Consider the following 18,846-nt stretch of genomic DNA (forward strand, 5'->3'; position numbering starts at 1 on the left):
CACCACTATTTGTTCTGAGTGGATCCAGGCCCGAGGCAGTGGGCTGTGGACTTTATTTTGGGGGGGGGTGTTTGTTCAATGCACACACTTACAAATATGCTCAAAGGGACCATGGGATGGGTGCAGGAAGAAGATAGCAGCAAAGTACGGAGTGACTATTAATGTTCTGTTCACTGACACCTTCTTTCTTTCTTCTATCATCCTTTAAGTACAGTTCAACAAAAACAAAAGGACATATTTATAAAGACCCAAACCTGGAAAAAATATAGAAGAACATGTTCCCATCTTTAACCCATCAAGCAACACTGATGGCTTAAAGATCGAAATGCTTACAAATGAAATAAAAGGCTGAAAAAGTACAATTCTTCACGTTTTCTTTTTTTAAATCAAAAGCAGGTAATTCAATTAACTTGCATTCTAGTGTTTGGATTAATAAATAAGCTTTATTCCAATTGTAGTGCTGTTGATCCAATCTATTCCAAAATGCATTTGTTTAATTTATTTATTTTTTTGACAAATTGCTCAAAACTCCTGGGATGCAGCAGAGTTTCAGGGCTGCTGGGAGGCATAAATGTAACGGAGGAAACGGAGGAAAAATGTCACCCAGTGCAAAAGTATTTTTAATTTTATGTGTTCAGAATATTGTTTTGATGACAGCGAGATTCCACTTTGATAAAACAAAAAAAAGGAGCGACGGAATAATGAGTATCTTCTTTCTACAGTCTTTTCATTGTATATTCTTTTATATTTGTATACGACAGCTCTAGCTTTACCCCAAAAACATCATGGTAAAGACTTCCATAGACATATGTAATATAAATGTATTTACATTCATTGTCAAGTGTATGTTACTAACATTTGTATGCTGCCTGGACATGTGTATATATTTACAGGTTTCAGATTGCATACATTTAACCTCATAGTTTTCACAGACAAACATTTTAAATGTATTTAATAATTTCATTTAATAGGCTTTTCAATTAAAGCATTTTTAAAAATATTGAGTCAGTCAGTTCTTTATCAAAACATTTCAGATTACAATTAACAGAAATCTCACTTTTAGAGACAGTAGAGACATGTGTTTTTTTCTTTCTGTTGTTATTGTAAGTTTGTCAACTTTATAATAAATTACTGACCACACTAACAACACAACACTGGAGATATTTGCAGAATGGAGCCACGGGACAAATTTGCCTACTGCGTCCCAGTGTGTCGTTAACAGACGGCTCGCGAAAAAGATATTGTTTGATTGCACTCGTTCTTGTTTGAGAGTCTCACACAACCATTGCCGGTTTGTGTGCTTGTCCTCTTTGTATCTCCTTCACAGTTGTGTGAGGACACTCGTGGTTAATGGTGGTTAACAGCACAAGTGTTAAAGCATCCAAATGCAGACAATTAAAGAGCCGCTCAGCCAGAAGAGATGGATGGCTGGTGGCCGGTGCGGAGAGGGGAGAGCCTTTCATTCAGTGGCGCGCACTCTCCTTTCTTATGCAATGTGTTGGGCTGAAAACAGAGCGTATAACAGGCCACTTCACCTCAAGGGCCGTTTCTGGACACGCACGAGCCAACCGCCGGCGTCAGGTTGACCGGGGTTTTAAAAAGTTAAGACGTACTGTTCCTACAGTTTAAATTCTTTTAATGAGATGCCATAGAAAGCAACCAGAGATTTTTCTGGCTGCACGGAGCACATGATAATGGATTGCTGCTCCATCCCCCACCTGTTGCTTTGTACTGCAAAGCAGCTTGACGAAAAAAAATAAATAAATTATACCATCTTTTCCTCATTTACAAGAAAGATCTGGCCGTTTCAAAACATTTTCATAAAAATACCCAAACCATCTTGGGGAGGAAAGTGAAAAACTATCCAGAACTCTGATCTTATGGGTAGCTGTATTTTAAAAAATGATACTTGGAAATCAAGTCTGTGAAGCTGCTGATTCTAGGCTTTAAAAGGGGGGAAAAAGGAGGGTCGGGTGTTTGTAAAATGGACTTTTTTGAGTTTTTTTTATCATGTTATAATTTTAATCCCTCATCACAAACAAACCTGGAGTGTTGTTTTGATTCTTTCATGCATGTTTGAGAAATGATTGAATCCCTGGCAGCCATTCGGGGTGCCTAAACGCTTGGCCTCACAAAGCTCCGCCTGAAGTCACAAAGAGTTGGAGCTTTCTTAAAGAGACAGAGGTTAATTTCAAACTGACAAAATCAAATTTATTTTATGTTTTATTTTATATATACAGGATTTTTATAACAGCTAAAGATAATTTAGTTGGTTGTGCTATAAAATGACACTATGTCCCTGCACATAATATTTCCAGAGCAAATAGCCCAACTAATTAAGCAGATATAACCAGCTTGCCTGTTACTCTACTCAAAATTAAATTACCAGTACAGATTCTGTATTACTTCATATGTTGTGTTATTTTTCCACATCCACTAACGAGGCTTTCAAACATTATCCACTATAATGTTTGAAAGCCAACATTATGGTAGGTCTGGTTGACTATACTGTGTCAGTACAAATTTGCTTTACAAGAAATGGGATATTGGAATATTCGTCATGTTTTGTAGTTGATTTATTCAATAAAAGCATAAATAACTCATATCTTGTCAGGAGGACAAAGAGGACAGGTTGCCACAATTATTAAAAGACAATAATTGTGGCAAAAATTAAAGGCAAAAATTGGACTGGAGAAACATGACGAAGGTTGAGGAGGGCAGGAGAATGACACACAAAGAAAATCAAAAATCATAAGAGGCTTATATTATGTAATTGACAGGAACACTAGTTCAATTCCTTGCTTACATAAATAGTGAAAGAGCCAATCACAAAAATGCAACTATTTCAGTTTATTTATAAGGACAAAAAGAACTAATTCATATCCAGAAATATTACACACAATCCAATTCAAACCATGCCGTCATTCACTGCAGTCAATCAGTTTTCACTGTCAAATGGTAACAAGTCAGCTCCACATGAGTGAGCATGTGGCAACAGTGGAAAGAAACAACAGCAGTAATGATAATAGATGTTTTTCTCTTTTCTGTTAAAAAAATAAAAGCAATCAAATCATGCTATGCATTTTTATTTTCATGTGAATACAGTGAAACTATTATGTTTTTACTCAAGGTTATCAAACTGCTGGGCCGTTGCCCATGTGTTTGACCTTTCCGAGGACCTTATGTACCTAAACATGCAAACCCACATCGTCAATGAAAGTCTGATGAAAGTTTCCAAAACTTGGCGTAGTTTTTAAACGTGAGGAATGCTTCACAAAACCTGTAGTCTTTTACAGTATTAATTGTTCTTTGTGAAGGTTGAAACAAAAGGAGAGAGAAAAAAGAAGAAGAAGTTAGGGGAAAAACTCTGGGTGAAGAATAGATGACGGGACACCAGATGACATCACATCAAGTCTGATTGAAGCGCACGCTGTCCCATCAATCTCGTTCTTCATTTTCACCATCACTCTCTACTCCCCGCGGAACAACAGACCGGAGTAATTTGCCACCGGCCTTCTGTCTCTGTGTTTGCGCATCCATCCCCCCACCCACCCCCCCCAACATCACGACCCATCACCTTGGCCAGTGCCGCAAACCCGAGCCGGGCCGACCTTGGCGTACCCCATCGGCCATTAATTCACAGCCTTTCTTGTCCATCACTTCCTCAAGAGCTTCATTTCTCAACCCTCTCTCCCACAGTTTGAGTTGTATTTACACTGGTGTGCAGTCTGCGTGCGTGCGTGTGCGTGTGTGTGTGGTCTCCCACGGTTAGGGAAGCGTGCGTGTGTCAGGTCCAATGAAGGTGACACCTTACGCCTCGTACCGAGATAATGAAGGCTTTAACTTTACAACTCAAGCATATCAGATTGCAGCACCCCAGTCCCTCAGACATGCACCCACTACATGAGTGATCTGAATGGGTCGCCACCCTCCATTTAATGTGCACTGAGCAGTGTGCACTGTAAAATATGCCAAGAGGCTTCATCATCATAACCATCACTTACTGCTGTGTGGGATTCCGGCTTTTCGTGGTACTCGTCTGCGCAGGGATACGACTGTCTCGATCTGCAGGCGAAGAGCAGCAAACTGCTTACCAACTGTCACAGAGAGGCAAAGGTCAGAGGTAAACCGGTACTCTCTGTAACCTCGGACCATGGGAGAGTCAAGAAATCAAAAAAATCATTTAGATTCTTTACAACGCAGCTGAATGTAGTAAGGAGAGAGAGAGAGAAAAAGCCCTCCATCTAAATTCCCTGACTGGCTCCCTTCTATCCTTTCTCCTCAACTCACCTTTTCCCTCCCCCTTTTATTCACGAAGGGTTCTTTCCATAATAAAAGGAACCTGTGGAACTAATCCTTGCAAATCTCCTGTGCTTTCTGTCCTATACCTCCAGGCAACACAGCGCACAGAAATCCTCCATTTGCATGCCTAAACTGCACTAACTGTGAATAAACCCTTTTAGCTGCTAATGTAATAACATCTCCATTTCAGGAAAAAAGGAGCGGGGGGTTAGCCAGCCCCTCAGAGATTCGAGCAAACTCACCCCTCTCCCTCCTCTCCTCTCCTCTCGCCTACCCCTCTCTCTTTTCCACTCTCATCCCAGCACAATAGGCCCAGCATACAGATGCATCCAGAGGCCCGCCTTATCAGCCACATCTTGTTAGGGTCAGCTTTGGGAATGGAAGCAGAGACCTGATTACAAGCAGATAAGCACAAACACACGCACACACGCACGCACACACACACCCCCACACACACACATACACTGATGGCAGCTGCAAACCAGCCTCACTTCACCTTGAAATTGGACATCTGAGGATTTAAAGCCATGTTGTTGTTTTTTTGTTTGTTTTAATGCATCTGTTGAGATTTTTTAAATCATTTTGTAACATTTATATCTGTGATTTTCCATTAATTTACAGTATTAGAAAACAATAATACTGTAAATTAAAATCTGAAACTCCCACCCACCACAAAATATAATTTGTTTTTACCTAAAAATTGTAAGAAAATAATAAAAGAAAAACTGATTTAAATGCAGAACAAAAAAAACAAAAAAATTGGGAGAACCTCTTTGATTCTCTCAAGCAATAATGACATTGCAGCCATAGTTAAAAGAAAGTATAATATGGTCATTTCAACAGTTTCATTATATAAACACTTTGGTCTTCAGGTTCAAAATGTTTTAAAGTACATAATCAATCTGCTACCCCTAATCCGGTAGCAGTTCATGGTTACAGTTATTGCAAAAATTACTGTCAGATTTAACATTTTACCATGCAAATGTTAGTACTTCACCATCTTTTACAGGTATTTAAATCAAATGTAAGAAATAACAAATTCAACAATGTTTTATTACATAAAACGAAGTTAAAAGATCTCAACCCCACAAAAAAGAAAGAACTCTTCGTTCAATATTAAGTTTTCAAGGAAGTATCCATCTGCTCTCCACCAGGTTCTGAATTTGTTTACGTCTCATGTCAAATGAACAAAACAACGACCCAAGAAATGTAACAGTGTAGCTCTTGTAGCTACACTGTTACATAAAGAGGATTGTTAAATTGAGTTGTTTAAATCACATCTGGTGTCCTCCAGGGCTCTGTCTTGGGTTCATTACTTTTTTTTAAAATCACATTTACTTATGGGGTCAAATAAAAAAAAACAAAAAACAACAATCTCATTTTTTTTACTGCTACCCTGAAAACAGTCAAATCTGCCTGGCTTTGAAATCAAAAACAATAACTATGCTCAGCCATTAGTAAAGGTTGAGTTCAGTTTTGTTCTTTTGGGCAACAGATTAAAGGCCTTCCACTCTGTTGCTTCAAAGAGGTAAATCTTGGATGACCATTAAGTTCTTAATTCAAATGACAGCAAAATAATTTTTATTGCAATATTTGGGCAAAACTACACCAACTGTCTCACTTGCCTTCTTGGCCTTCTTTTCCCAGTCTGTTTAAATTTAATAAAAAAGTGAATTTTGTCATAAAGTCAAGCTCTTATCAGCTAAACCTTACCGCTAAAGTCAAAGGATATTTTCGACCTCTATCTCTCACGGACCTGCTGCCACACCCTAACCAGGGTGCTCATGTCCTCCAACCATTCGCCTCTGTACGTCCTCACAGTAAGGCTCAAGGCCAGAGCGGAGGAAGCCTTTGGTGCAGCATTTTAGATCTGCTCAAACCCCTGGAATCTTAAAATCTTCTCGAAAAGAACTTGTTTCCTTTTTTTTTCCTATTATTTTAGTTGAGCTTGATCTTGTATTTTTTTTTTTACTTTAATTGCATATTTTACATTTCATTTGTCTCATTTCTTATTGCTATTTTGCAGAGTATTGCTACTGCTTTTGCGCACAACTGTGGATGTTTACTTTTGATTTGTTCAGGACTTTGTGGTTCTCTTTGTGGTTTTGAATCTGCCTGTTTGCAAATGATCTGGTCCTGTACTACATCATCTAAAACTATTTAAATCCAACCCAAAGAAAACATGAACACAAAACACGAGAAAGCCTAGGAAATCGTTAGTCTTCACCGTATACAACATGGATAAAATCCAAGCATTTAAATTGGATGCACTATTTACCATGACTGTAGGCGTTTGCTTTGTTCACACAGACATTCTGACGCATACTGAGGGGTTGGGAGCCTTATTTTACACAGTCATATCAAGATGACTGTGAGAATGCATTATAAAAATTATCCCCTCAAGAGTAGGCAGAAAAACAGATGCCAGGATCTGATTTTAATTGTCCAATTACACGGAGTAAGGCTGTTCCAGCCCACCCCGAACAAGGTTCTCCTCCCCAAATTCTGTTTTCAGGAAAGATCCTTTTTTTTCCCTGTGAATCAGGGCTGAAAGAGTGGAGGTAACTGAGACATTGCGCATGCTGCCTCCTCTGAGAGCTGGTGTGCACCACCTCGCATGAATAACATTAACATCAAAGAGAATTTCTCTGAAACCAGCTGATCAAGCTGCATCATATGTTGCAGTGACAAGCCTATAACAAACACCACTCTTTCTGCTTCTCTCTTGGTTTTTGTTTTCATCTTATTTCATCTACCACACACACACACACACACACACACACACACACACACACACACAATAAGAGCACATACACGCACACACACACACACCTCTAACGTACATTGGTATTCTCCTAGTATATGAAGGAAGATCCAAACACTTCAAAGAGCCAATTCCAGTACTACCACCCCTACAACAGCTTCTACTTACAGATATGATAAAACAGCCGTGTTGAACACGAGTGCTGCTGCCATGCAGCATTCAAATATAAACACCCTAAAAAAAAAAAAAAATAGAAATATAACCCGCGTTACAAAACTTGCTGCTAAATGTTTTCTGCTGACCCAATTTATTTCTACTCATTCTTCTTTGCCTTCAATCTTTGTTTTCAATTTCCGAATTTTACTGAACCTCAGGTTTCTATATTTACGTCTCAGAACACACGCATTTATGTGAAAACATGTGCATATATATTGTTAAACCCAACAAGAAACGGACCTTTTACTTCGCATAGGATGAGAACGAAGGTTGAAAATGCCTGATATTTTGAGGTCTCCAAACACACACACACACACACGTACACACACGCACACACACACACACATGCACACACGCACACACACGAGCAGAAGTGGAAAGAGGAGGAACAGCTTGTAGCTCTGCCACTCATTCACCCAACCAACCCAACCAACCAAATGCCAAGCAAGCTTCAAAAAAAAAAAAAAAAAGAAAAACATAAAAAAGATGAACTTATTGAGGTCTCTATTTCCATGGCAACACAGAATAGTTTTGATGATGTTCCTTCCCAGTCGGCAGGCAGGGCTTGGCCGAATCACGGCACAGATTGGTGCTCCGTGGCTTGTTACTAAGGGCGGGTTTAGAACGTGCAGACAGAGAAACAGAGAGAGAGAGAGAAAGAGGCGCAGATGGTTGGAAGAATTGCCACTTTGAAGAAAACCCCAACCCACACTCACAACCGAGTTCTGCAATATTGATTTGAATGGATGGAGGGGAAGAAAACCTAGTGGCCTATGAATAAGTAAGTAATGGTTAATATGGGCTAAATCAAAAGCCATTCAAACTGAATTGAATATGTGTTCTCAATGATGCAAAGGTCCAGTGCGCCTTTCTCTCTACATGAGGGCACAGTGAACCACGGTACTGAAGCCTCCTCGTGTCATGTCGCTAATATCCTCTATCTGACAAACGCAGAATGGAGACAGAACAGCAAAAGGGGGAAATCAAAGATGAAAAAATCTTCTCTGAATGAATCTCAGTCACATTCAAATGAGCCAAACCTCTTTGGTGAAAAATTTGGTGAAATATTAATTATTTTTCCGCATTAGAAATGCAAACGATGTATTAAAAATGGGCTGTTGATGGACAGAACCAGTAACCAATGTGAATATCACAGTGGTAGCACCACTACTACAACTTATTAGACTCCTGCGATGACTGTTTGTGATTTTTGCTCTGCTTTTATAGTCCTAATTACAAATTTCTTCACAGCATCCGAGAGGCTCCAGTTCCTTTTAGATAAACATCATACGGACATCAGGGGTTTTAATTTACTCAGCAGGAGGAGTTGTGCTAAAAAACTAAAAAATCTTTTTTTCTTTTTTTTTGAAAAAAAAAGGAAAGAAAGAAACTCCCCAAAAACTTCCTCGTCCCTCTTGGCTCTCCTTCCCAGAATTTCCTCCTCCTGCCTCATCCCTCTACAGAGAGGAGCACAACAAGCTGCGGGAAACGGCACGGGAGGACAGGGCCCTGCCAGGCCCCGGCTAGCGGTGATTCGTGTTCGACACGGCAACACCGCTGTTCAGACAGGCACAGCTGAAGACGCCAGGGTTGATGGCATGGCATCACTTACAGTAGCACAACTTCCCCTCTGTCGTCTCCCCTTTCCTCACCTTTTTTTTATTTATTTATTTATTTTTTGCCGCTGCCATCCCCCGCCTCCGCTCGTACCTACTCTCTGACCCCGCAACCCCTGAATCCCCCCAGCACACGGCGACATGGCAGACAGGCAGCCACGCAGACAGGTGACCGTAAACAATTAATCAACATTGTGACACCTCTGCATCTGCCAGGCCCAATACAAGGAGGGGAGCTGTCAGCTAACAAAACAAAGCAGCCCCCGACACACACTTTACCACACACACACACACACACACACGTGTGCATGTGTGTTTAGCAAGTGGCTCAGAAGCACATGAAGAATGCCACTCCAAAACGGCAGAAGCTTGTAGACATAAAATATTTACCACACACTGAACAGGGAGTGACATGACAATAAAGCATTAAACAATTTTGTATTTTTTTTGCAGAGCTTCATGCAATGTAATACCTCTTGGCAGTTCTGGTACATCATACATTTCCAGAATTCAATATTAAAACATTATTTCTCATATTAATTTCCACTATTTTAGATTATTCCAGTATCAAGAGGAATAAGCAGAGGATTTCAGTGAATATTTTTTTTTGCTAAAATAAAGTTTCTCTCAAGATTGAGTGAATTTTATTTGGAAGAAAACCAGCAAAACGATGAGCTGCCGCACAACCACGGACATACAACCCACCATTGTTGTTGTATATGACACTCAGGATACATTTGGGGTCATAGGTCATGTTAGAGGTTGGGTGCATCTGGAAAGTATTTATAAGGCTTCACTTTTTCTACATTTGGTTACTTTACAGCCTTCTTCCAAATTGTACTGAATGAATCTCTTTCCTCAAAGTTCTACACACCAATGTTTCACTAAGACAATTTAGAACATTTTTGGAGTGCTTTAAAAATGTATCAAACATAAAAAAAACTAAACAATCTATATTTTACAAGTATTCACAGCCTTTGCTTTATACTATGTTGATGAATCTCAAACTTGAACTTTTTCCACTGATCATCATTGAGCTGTTTCTACATCTTAAGTGGAGTCCACCTGTGGTAAATTCAGTTCATCATAGTAGGTTTGGAAAGCAACACGTGCCTTCACGAGATCCCAGAGTTCACGTCATCAAACACTAAATCAAAGGAATTGTCTGTAAACCTCACAGGATTATCTTGAGAAACAAATTAGATACAGAAAAAAAAGCTGATTGACCTCCATCATTAGTCAATGGAAGAAGTTTGGAAGTAGTAAGACTCTAGCTGGCTGTCTAAACTGTAATCAGTGGAGAAAGGCTTTAGTTAGGGAGGTAACCAAGAAACTGATGGGGACTCAGGCATTGTAATCATAAAGAGACAAAGATGATAAACCTTTCCCTTTATTCCACTTGATTCAAAATGTGAGTATGGTCTGTTAACCCACACAAATGCTTCCCCAGTGTTGAGGATGTTTTTCCTCCTGTGTCTCCATTGTCCTAATCCAGCGCCCCCTTTGCCCTGAGATTGTCCTGCAGGCTACGGAGCAGAGCTGGGCAGCATATTCATATGAATGAGCACAGCTAATAAGTGATGAATGTCACAGCTGCTGGTGACTTTTTGTCATTTGGGGACATGGACAATATGGAGTGGCGAGGTCAGAGGTGGGATATGTGCTGCTAAAGTTCAACCCAATGGATGTGCAATCTGTCAATGAAGAGAGGTTAACTCACGGAAAGCTGCTCTTGAGGCTACGATGAAATGACTTACACGATTTTAAGCTTGTCAATTTTTTTGAGTCTTGTTTACACATACTGTAGATGCAGAAGAGCCGAGCGTGCATATCCGCAAACACTCCTGGGGATTGTGTTAACACTGCCACAGAGCTCCCAGAGTTCACCAGCCTTTTGTTTCAAAGGGTGGTGTGTGTGGAGGGGGGTAGAGAAGGGGTATTGGGATGGGGACGGGGGGGACTCATTACATTATAATCTCAATGATAAGGAGGCTTCAGGGGGGTGCGTGAGGCCACGGAGGAGGAGGTATTGTTCCTCACTCCATGCACACCTCTGTGTTTTTGCAAACCTACAGGAAGCGCAGCCTTCTGAGACGAACAGAAGTTATAGAAGGATAAATGCTCACAATCCGAATACGTAGGCATCGGCAATGCTCACCTGGAGGGGCGAGGGAGGGAGGAAAAACTTACTTAGGTTTAGAATAACTTGCCATTTTCATAAAGGTAATCATTATGCTGCCAGTGGGAAACTTGTGGGATGAGAGCTGAAGGGAGAACTCGGAGCTCTCATTGGATTCCGTTTGTTCTGAGCAGAGCAGAGTGGCCATCAGTGTGAGGGGCAGGTAAGAGGGTGAGACGTTTACCGTGGGTTTTTCTTTTTTTTATTGGTGGGGGTAGTTTAGGGGGCTTGTTTGGTGCTCGGGTTTGACTGCATCTCACACATCAAATTGAAGCAAAGTGTTACACGTGAATGTTGTGACAAATGAGACACATGACAGAAAGCAGGAGTAGGTGAGAATTGGGAAACGAGGGGAAGGTTTCCCCGGGGAATCTGTGCGTGTCAGTGTGTGTTGGTACACATGTGTGCAAAGATCGTGCTTCTGTGGGGACGATTTATTCTCGCTGAAAATTATGAAGTAATACTATGTTTTCAGGTGACTTCAGGGAAAAGCTTCCTACTGTAATCAGTTTTCAGGAATTTGTCGTTTGCATGCCATGTTTTGGTCGATTTAAGTCTTTGATGTTGCTCGCTGCGTTTCAGAGTCTCAATGGAGACGAGAGTTAGGAAGTAAAAACGGCCTGGGAGCTTTAACTTCAACAACTTCAGCAAAGTTCCCAGGGCCTTTGGAAGAGAAATTAGTCCACAACATTACAGATTTACCACCATGCAGAACAATGATTATGAGGGTGTTATTTATTTTTTTTAATCACATATTGATACTTTGGTTCACGTCAAACCCAACTAAAATGATGTCAAAAATGTTCAGTCTTACTCTCACCTGACTAAAGCACGTGGTTCCAGTTAAAGAGTTTAATAAACTTTGCACATTTACATTAGTGGTGACGGAATATACGCTTTTTGAATTGATCCCAAACAACCAGCTTTCATGTGGAGAGTGTCTGGTGGTTGTTATGGAGACTTGCTTCTCAGTTCTGGCTCTTTTATTCTTTAATCACCAATTTGACATGGGCAAGTTTATGAAACTAGCCACGTTTCGTAGACATGTGGAGACTTTTAATGGTCAACACACATCCGTGTCACTTGGTTAGCGTGTTTTCTGTCATTTCCATTTTGAAGAGTGACCAGGGGAAATGTGTCTCTGTTCCATCATAAATAAGCAACAGGAAAATAGTAAGTCAAAAATTGTTATTTGAGTTTAAATCACAAAACAAGCATCTTTTTCCATTTATTTTATCATAAATGTGGCACAGATTTGGCCTTGGCGATTATACCTAAACAATGATTTCTTACTACAATAAATATCAGCAGGTTCATATCACTTGAAAGATGCATACATTTTAAGGCCTTTTGACACATTTTTACCAGAATTTCCAACAAGGTTTAACACCTTTGCTTTAATTTAATTAAAGGTTTGTGTGACATTGATCATTGACAACTTTTTATTCTTCCCGCTAACTCCAGCCAAAAAGCCATAAATAACTCAATTATGCATTTAGTATCAAGTCCTTGAAGGTCATGGTATCTCAGTTTGGTAGCTTATTTCAGAAGTAACCTGTTAACAACATTGAAACCATTCTAACTAGATAATACCAGCAAAAGATGTTTTGGTTGCATGCTCCATCTAAGACTCAGTGGTATTCCAGCTGCAGTTTAAAAAAAATCTCCACATTACTCTTTCTTCAACATTTAATAATCCTGATGTTGAAATTAATATCGGTCTATAGATGTAGGCCTGGTCCCCAGAGAGCGTTTTGTTCATTTAAATTAAGTTCCGAGGATTTGTAAAGGTATCAAACTGAGTGCAGATCAGTGTTTGGTGTGGTCATTAGGGTCCAGAAGACCAGTCAGTGATGAAAGACTATGATTAGAAATTGGACAGCGATCCCACTTGCTCATAAAAAAAAAAAAAAAGAAACGTTGACCACACTTTCATCACCTCACTGGCTCTGTCTCGCTGCACTCCTTTAATGTTCTGCAAATGCCACCAGGACCTTCTTTTAAGCAAAGATTAAAAGATGACCAGAGACCTTAGACATGTTTGAAAAATGGCTTTATTGGTTTTGAGTCTGTTTGTGGGACTCAGTGTGAGTCGTCGCTTACGGGGAATAAAGCAGTCGGTAAACACAAAGTACAACCAAAAACTGTGGCTAACTTGCCCCGTGAAGTGTATTTGTGTGCGTGTGTGTATATATTTACACACATACTGCATGTTTAGTGATACATATTTGGTACTAAAATATAGGTGAATTTTGACTCAAACTTTATTTTGTAGTCCTCTGGACCAATTTACGTTATGTTTATATATTTCATAATAAAATAGACAGGATTCAAACTCAGATGGTATCCATCTAAGGAAAGAATGGCCTTCCAAAGCTAAATCTAGAAAGAAAAAAAAAAAGAGTGACTCAAAAGTAAATGTATTGGCCTGACACTTCTACCTCCCACCTGCTCCGGCCTGCTAGGACAAACATTTAGGCTGCCTAATTATCCATACAGATATAATTGGTCCACCTCCGTGTACAGTGACCCTTGTTTTTTGTTCTTTTTTGTGTGTGTGTGTGTGTGCGTGGGTGGGCAAGCACACGCGTGAATGCTTGTATGTGTGCAAATCAAGTTTTCACCTTGACAGCCCCAGCTTTAATTAAATTAAACCAAAGGTGTTAAAGCTGTTGATTGTCACTGTGAGCGGGTGAGGAGCACATAATACAATGCATATCAATGCAAACATGAGTGACTGCAGTCCCCTAGGTGTCAGCCAAATGAGTGTGAATATTCAGCTTTTTCCCCTTCACTTAACTCTCATTTCACTCTGATGACATTTTATTAGCCGTCCCTTGGCAGTGCCATTAAGCCTAGCAGTCTGCTAAAATATGGCATGTTTGTACTCTTCATTCCATGCAAATGCAAAGAGATGCAAATCGGATTAAGAACCACAACATTCCCATTTTCCTCAGGTTGCGATGTGGGTTTGCTGCATCAAAAATTTTTTGCTAACGAATAAATAAAAATAAAAACCAGTCAAATTTGATTACAGTTGTCACAGTGAATCCGAGCATGCATCCAAATCAAAAAGATAAGTTTCACAGGGAGAAAATTTAAGTACTGGAATGATGTAGTCAATGTCCAGAACTAAATCCGACTCAAAATCTTGTGGAGCCCACAAGAAATCCCCTCCCAGTTTGATAAGTAACTTTGGCGAGGTAGAGTTGCTGTATTTCTCCAAGTCAACACATGACGATGGACTACAAAACAAAGACGACTGTTTAATCATAAAGTGGCAAAACAAAGAATGAATTTAAGGATGTGAAAACGTGCATCTAGATGCGTATTTATAGATGTTTCTCTGATTGGCTAGTTATATTTTTTTCCCATTTGGACTGTATGTACAGGATAAATGTCTCATAAACTTTTAAATCAAAAAAGCATTTTTCTACTTTACTTTCTTTGCTATCTTACTGAGATGGAAACAGCAAGTTCAATGTTCCCTGTTGTTAAGGAAGGCTTATGTAGCTAATAATTTCACATATTGTGTAGTCAAGCATAAACACAAGACTGCTACTATTTAACTGAAGAAAGGATTTTTATCAAAAAAGATAAAACTCGCACGTTTTTTTAACCCCCTTTTTAGTAGTTATAGAAATATTTAAGCTGGAGCCTTTTCCACCCACAGCCTCCTCTACGTATTCACCCAGCTTCTGTTGTTTATGTCAAGGCAGAGTTAAACTCACTCACTTGTATGACCAATCCCTTCCTTGGACAACCTCTCCCTTCCTCTGCACTGGATATCGATTTAAATAAAAACAAGTTGCCAATCCAAATAAACACCATGTCAAGTAGCCATCCAAGCAGACAGAAATATCAGCCCAGCATGATACCACAGGGCAAAACACCACAGGGGCACCGATGCTCCTGGCCCCCCGGGGGGTCCGCAGAGGCCATCGAGGTGTATGCATGTGTGGACACGGGTGCACATACTCTTATGCTCAGCCATGCATGTATGAGTGACTAATCATGTGTGGTCTTGTGACCCTGTGCAGGACATTTATCTGGTCAATAAGTGCCGTCGTTGTTATTGTAGGCAATGTACTGTAAGATAAGCAGTTCTGAAAAGACTTGATTTGCTCATGTGGGGGGAACCAGCAGATCACCTTCTGCTGGTAACAGGACATGACATGACTCTGTGATGACCTTTCTGCAACTGTGACAGCCATGTGTTCGTACAAGATCAGCCAAATGTTTAAAGGAACGCATACAATTGCGATTAGCATTGCAAAAAAAGATTTTGTTTAACCGGAAAGTAAGATGCAACGGAGTACTAATTTGTAAACAACAATCGCACTGAGATTGCTGGTACGCTGTGGTTTGCAAAGGGGTTCATAACCATTGAACATATTTACATGTTCAAAGTAAAACCAGAACATTTGGTGTATTTCACTTTTATACGATAGGCCAACACAGAATAGAATATAACACCAAAGTGGTGAAAACACAATACAAGAACCTCAAAACAACTGCAAGTCTGTTGTGATAAGGTTTTACCCGCTTTGCACATTTAGAGACTGAACGTTTTGCCCATTCATTTTGCAAAAGAGCTTAAAATCGGTCTGCTTGGATGGAGGGCGTCTGCAAAGAACACTTTTGAAGTCTGATTCCCAGTTCTTATTTGGCTGGAAGGACAACTGAGATTTTAAATTTTATTATGCTCTTGCTTATGAATTTCAAACTTGTATTGTTGGCTTCACTTCAACTGAGCCACTCCAATGCATGAAGTTGCTTTGATCTAAAGCATTCTGTTGTTGTGTTTAGGGTTGTTGTCCCCCTGGAAGGTACATTTTCACCCCTCAAATCTGTTTACAGCTTCTCTATTAGATGTTTCTCTGTTTTAGGCACTCCCTGTATTTTTCTCCCTCTAAGCCAGTGTTTCTCAATTCCGGTTCTCGTGCCCCCACCGCCCCCCATACCCTGCATGTTTTAGATGTTCCCCTTCTGCCACACACCTGGATTGAATCTGTGGGTGATTAACAGCCCTCTGCAGTTCTTGATGGTCATGCAATCATTTGAATCAGCTGTTCGGGAATAGAGGCACACCTAAAACATGCACAGCAGGGGGGCCTGAGGACTGGAATTGAGAAGCACTGCTCTAAGCTAATGTCAACTCTGACTAGCTTAAATTTTTGGTCTGAAGAAAAGCATCCCTAAAGTATAAAGCTGGCACCAAATGGTTTCACTGCGCTAATAGTGCGTTTACAGAGTTGTACCACACAGGGTTTTCTCCATTTCCAGTGCTTTGCATGTTGGCGAAAAAGTCCAATTTTACCCCATCTGACCTCATGTTTGCAGTGCTCCCTTGCTTTGTTGGCTTGTAAGGAACTTACAGAGAGGACTTATTAGAACTTTCTTTCAACAATGGTTTTCTTAAGAGGGATCATGTTCATGAATAAGAGAAACATGAAGCGGGAGATTGATAGGTGGATTGGTGCCGTGTCTGCAGTAATACAGGCACTGTACCATTCTGTCATGGTGAAGACAGAACTGAGTCAAATGACGAAGCTCTCAATCTATGTTCCTACCCTCATCTATTGTCATGAGCTTTGGATCATGACCAAAAGAAGGAGATTACAGATACAAGCAGCCAAAATGAGTTTAATCTGCAGGTTATCTGGGCAAGTTTCAGGAACACCATTAGTGTGACGGAAAATGCACTTCAGAATATCTTTACATGGGTCATAAAAAGAGGATCTATCCTTGAGGGTGCCCATTTCCATCTGATAGCAGTCAGTTCCTCTTCTTGTAACTTGAGTAAAGGTGATTTGGGGTCAGGACACAAGAGAGCCTCCCTTAGGAATCGTGTGGACCCACAACCCCCAGCTTGTACCTTGATGTGGTCTCCCCTGGCCACCATGAAGTGGAGAGGCCATATTTAATCGCTCGTACCCCACTGAGTGTGAGCACAGCAGCAACGCACTGTGGTCCTGGAAAAAAAAAAAGAAAAAAAAAGAAACGACAGGCAAAACTTGTGGTCTACCGGGCAAAGGGAAACGTGCGCTGGTTGGGGAGGGGTTTTCAGCGCCGAGACTCTCGTGGTGTTTTTAAGGTCATGCTAATTGCCATGAACTTACAGCGTGCTTTCAGTCCACTGCAGTTCTACTGAGGTGGAAGCAGGAAATGATAGGGGTGAAGGTACAGGTGTGAAACTTTAATTAAATACCACTGCAAAGGTTAATGCATAGAACGAAAGAAGTGCAACCACTGTTAAGTGGAAGACATTTAAACGTGGCCAAGAATATACCCCTCAATGTGGATAGAGAGGAGGAAGAACAGAAGAGAAAACGCTCTGTCTGGTTCATTTTCTGAAAAAAAAAAAAATAAATAAATAAATAAATAAAAAAGTTTAAAGGTATCTGGAGGAAAGTGATATTGTAATTGACTCAAACTGGACGATCTTCGTTCAGAAATAGAACTAAAATTAATCTATGAAAGGTTAGAATTTGGCATAAATAGCCTACTGAGCCAAAGAAAGGCTTTAATTGTCAAGGTCCTAAGATGTTAATATGCACATTTCATTATCTGTTAAGTGTAAACTAACAGATGATGCAGACCTTATTCATAATACATTCAATAATATGTAATGTCTCCTCTATATCCTGAAACTCTTGGTGAGTGTGTGTGTGTGGATGTGGGGGTGTGCGTGTGTGTGTGTGTGCGTAGGTGTGCGTGTGCGCGTGTGTGTGTAATGGAGGGGCTTGGGCGATCATGGGCATGAGTGTGACCCTTGATAATTAGTACCATCTGCTATATTAGAACACCTCTGGAGAGACAGGTGATGTTAATAAAGCAAGATGGACAATTTAGCTTGAAATTTCCTGCGAGACAGAAAGACAGAACTTTGCTGTGAAGAAGTTGAATGAGACATTATGTTATGTATGCAAGCCTAGAAAAAAATGCTGCGCACAGGATATTAATCTATTGTCATTATTAATCATTTAAAAATTTTTTTAAATATGCCTGGTTTGTGCCATTAATAAAAAGTATTCATGACCCTCAAACTTTTTTTCACTTTGTAGTGTTAAAATCACAAACACAAATAAATGTATATTTGCGATACATATTGTGAGGGTGAGGCAAGTTTATTTGTATTGTTCTATTCATACAAAGGGTAATTTAAAATGTTTTGTAGAAAGATTGACAAAAAGATAAGCAAATATTACATTAAAGACAGCCTTCTGTATTAAAATAATATTAAGTTCAAGCCTTTCATAAAAGGAAGGAGATGATCAGATTCATAAGACATGACTGGGTTAGACAACATGATAAGAATAAATAGATATAGCAGTCTGATATTTATGGGTATGTTACAAAAAAAAAATTTTCAGTACTGGTTTAAAGGTTCAGGAAATCTATATCTATACCTACCTATAGGTTATGGATTTTTAAAATTTGTTTTGCAAATGAATAGCCTGATCAGACCATGGCATTTATTTCCATTCAGCCACCAGCGCATTGCACAACCATCTTTCACCCCAATTACACTGCAGATCCTCCAGAGTACACTGAGATGCTCAATATTTGGGATGTTTTTGTAAAAAGAGACTCCATTTATTGTTTTAGTGAGCTTAAAGGCAATATATTTCACTGGAATTCATTTTGTAGTAGAGTAATGAGGACTGCACACAAATTTATGCCACTTGTAAATATATATAAATATATATTTGAAAACCATGCATCTCTCTCCTTTCATTTTGCAGTTATGAACTACTTCATGTTGT

The 18,846-nt window shown here is 39.8% G+C and overlaps 1 protein-coding gene across 7 annotated transcripts in view; it reads right to left on the reverse strand.

The window, feature by feature from the left end:
• The window catches only part of LOC103479141 (uncharacterized), a 120,263-nt gene that overhangs the window by 70,860 nt on the left and 30,557 nt on the right, over positions 1-18,846 (reverse strand). The window contains exon 1 of one of the 7 annotated variants that reach the window (XR_014085192.1): positions 4,005-17,434. The exons of the other annotated variants lie outside the window; for them this stretch is intronic. The gene's annotated coding sequence lies outside the window, so the exon portion shown is untranslated. Of the gene's footprint in view, positions 1-4,004; positions 17,435-18,846 lie in introns of those variants that run through there. 7 annotated transcript variants of the gene reach the window in all.

The sequence above is a fragment of the Poecilia reticulata genome, chromosome 2, assembly GCF_904066995.2.
Source record: "Poecilia reticulata chromosome 2, P_reticulata-male-v2, whole genome shotgun sequence".
Classification (NCBI taxonomy): Eukaryota; Metazoa; Chordata; class Actinopteri; order Cyprinodontiformes; family Poeciliidae; genus Poecilia; species Poecilia reticulata.